Source organism: Triticum urartu, chromosome 2 (genome assembly GCF_003073215.2).
Source record: "Triticum urartu cultivar G1812 chromosome 2, Tu2.1, whole genome shotgun sequence".
In the NCBI taxonomy this organism is placed as follows: Eukaryota; Viridiplantae; Streptophyta; class Magnoliopsida; order Poales; family Poaceae; genus Triticum; species Triticum urartu.
This window is the reverse complement of record NC_053023.1, coordinates 444,513,605-444,516,441: the sequence shown is the minus strand read 5'-3', so window position 1 is coordinate 444,516,441 and position 2,837 is coordinate 444,513,605. Positions and strand designations below refer to the sequence as shown.

Here is a 2,837-nt window from a genome sequence, read left to right as displayed (position 1 = left end):
TTGCGCCATACTAGGTCCTTGCAAACGCCGCACTGGTGGAGGCCTATACCATCTACCAGTTGAAGACCATCGTGAAGATGTCCGCGTGGCACCGATGCCGCCCCGACGACTAACTAGTCATGATCATCTTGGGCTAGTGGCTGCGCGCCGCTGCCCTCATCACCAACAAGGGCAAGGGAAGGGCGGTGGGACGGGGTGGTGTCCGCGGTTGATGGTGCCCTGCATGCGACGATGGAGGAAGTTGAGCAAAAATGCCGTGAGCGGCAGGTCACGTCCTATTAGGCCCGGTTTGAGCAACAAAAATCAATATTACTTCACCCATCTTGCATTGAGTTTTTACAAACATAGAAGAAGCACATTGTGTTTGGCACAAATATATGTACATGTGTGTGTCAAGGGCTAGATCTGATAATAACAAAATTTATAAATTGTTTCGCTTGAAATTTTTACTACTTGTATTCTTTTCTGATTTGGCATCAAAATTTTCCTTTCCCTCCATTCTCTCCCACAGTAGCGACTAATTTTGGTGAATAGAAAATATAAGTACGCGCTCTTATTACCATGGCCCCACCAGACATATGAATCAAGAACACATACCAAAATCAGGCATCACGATGAGGTAACTGCGCCATCAAAATCGGAAACCTCCCCCTCCCGTCCCCCATATCAACACAGTCCCCTTCCTCGTCTCGTAGGATCCCTACCTTGAGGAGATCGATCATGGCCTGCCCTCCCTCCTGAACCTCGTAGCTCACCCCGACGATTCATTGAGGTCGAGGGCACAAGGGGCATGTCTTGTTCACCAACTGGGACGGAAAGCAGATTAGTCCCCACCCCTGATTCATAGAAACACAAGGTAAATACTAGTACGACTTGAGGATTTTGCCTCCTCCCCGCTTGGTTCAGATCTGTCCCTTCTATGCTTTCTAATTACTCTTCTCTTGTGTGAATTTGATAGTGCACACCAAGTGTTTGATAGCTGTCCTCTGTTACTAGTTTAGAATATTGGGAGCCTTCAGATAGAGGGGGTTGTTTCTGATTCTTCTTCTATAAGGTTACACCTTCCCTACTTGATTGATATTAGCCTTTTAGGTTTTATTCATTATAGTGCCCTGACGCTTGTTTGTTTTGGTGTTCGTAGGTTTACTGAACATAAGAGGTGGCTTAAATCTAGTAACTGTTAAGGTTTCAGGTGTGGACGCGTGCAATATTTCAATGTAGTTCTGCACCATTACTACCTTGGTGAGTTCAATCTCTTTGTAGACTTTCCTTATGGTACTCCAATTCGGACTATCCTATTCTAGTTGGGTAGTACAGTTGGGTTAGTTCTTGCCTAACATTTTGTGGTTGAACACCTAGCACAGTTTCTTTCTTTCTTCGTGTGTGTGCAGACGTTTGTGACCTTGTTATTTTCTTATTGCTATCATACTATATTCTGGCTGGGGTGTCATTTGTAAAAAATGAATGATGGAGTGACTAGAAGAAGTGTTATCTTGGTCGTACCTATGGAAAAATTGCAGTAAGTATCTTGTCGACTAGTGGGGCCCTAATAAAATGTTAATTTTATAATGAATATCAGAACATGATCTGTAGCAGCACAACTACAAGTCCAGTCTAAAAAACCACACACTTGTTCTGAAAATAAATGTTAGTGAGCAACCATGTGCACGATAGTGAAAACACATGTATACTCTACAACACACTCAGCCTTGGCCCATGGGATCTCCTCATAGTTCCAACTTGAAAATAACATCTCATCAGCCTAGCTATAATGTTTGTGCATGAACGAAACCTCCTTAACACCAAAGGGAATGAACTTGGGCGTCCTTGAGCTTATGATCCTCTTACTATCCGTGGATAGTGTTATACCTGATCATGTGTTCCCCCCTACAAACACCAAGTTAAGAATCATACCACACAAGTACAAGTTCATCTTCCCTAAGAAATTGAAATAGATCAACAGTTAAACTACTAGTATTGAAAGATAACTGCATTTTATTCATAGTAATGTTCCCAGCATAGAAAAGAACTAAAAAGCATGGGGTCATCAAAAGAGCTGCTATATGGAGTTTCATTTTGTTACTTGTTGTTTTTCTTATACACCCGATGAACAAAATAATGGACCCCTTGCAAATTTACATTTCAGAGTAACGGTTTCATGTCTTAGTTCATCATTTTCACTATGAAATAGGAATAGCTTGATGTATTCCTAGTACCTACTCAGTATTGAATGAGTTGCTATTTTGATTTGATAAGGAATAAATGTGGTCAGACTTTTTTTTGTTGATTTTAGGGGCAGAAATTACTTCAAAATATGATTGTTTGAGCTGAAATCTGAATTAATCGTCTTCACATCTGTGGGGATGACTGTCATAAGGTCGAGTAGGGCCACAGAATATTGTCTTTTACATAATTTATTTAAACTTTTGCTCATTGTCATGTTGCAGCAGATATGTAATGGACAAGAATTTCAGTGCACGACGAAGGGAAATATATTCTGCTGCACATAAGGTATATTTCCATTACCATATACAATATGTTCAAAATATGTTGCTCCAATGGTTATGTATATACTGGTCGTCTTGCTATCAGAATGTTGTTAAAAACAAGAATGTTAGTGCATGTTAGGAGAAAAAACTTCTGTTGCAAACAAGCGGTATCCTTTCATGATCACATAATTTTTTTGTTCAGACTATAATGGCTTGTTTTAGTTGTTTATTACTTCTTCTTTGCTATCAGTCTGTTGTCCAGACCACAAAAACAACATAAGGTGCTAATGCATGCTGTAAGAGTGCTCGAAGTGGTTCCCTGAGTTGGATGGATGCCAATAAGCTATC

The 2,837-nt window shown here is 40.6% G+C and overlaps 1 long non-coding RNA gene across 1 annotated transcript; it reads left to right on the top strand.

Moving 5' to 3' along the window:
- The first annotated feature begins 605 nt into the window (after positions 1-605).
- On the top strand, positions 606-2,512 carry LOC125541647. The gene is made up of 3 exons (XR_007297611.1): positions 606-856; positions 1,142-1,242; positions 2,448-2,512. It is a non-coding gene; the product is annotated as an uncharacterized LOC125541647 (long non-coding RNA).
- The last annotated feature ends 325 nt before the right edge of the window (positions 2,513-2,837 follow it).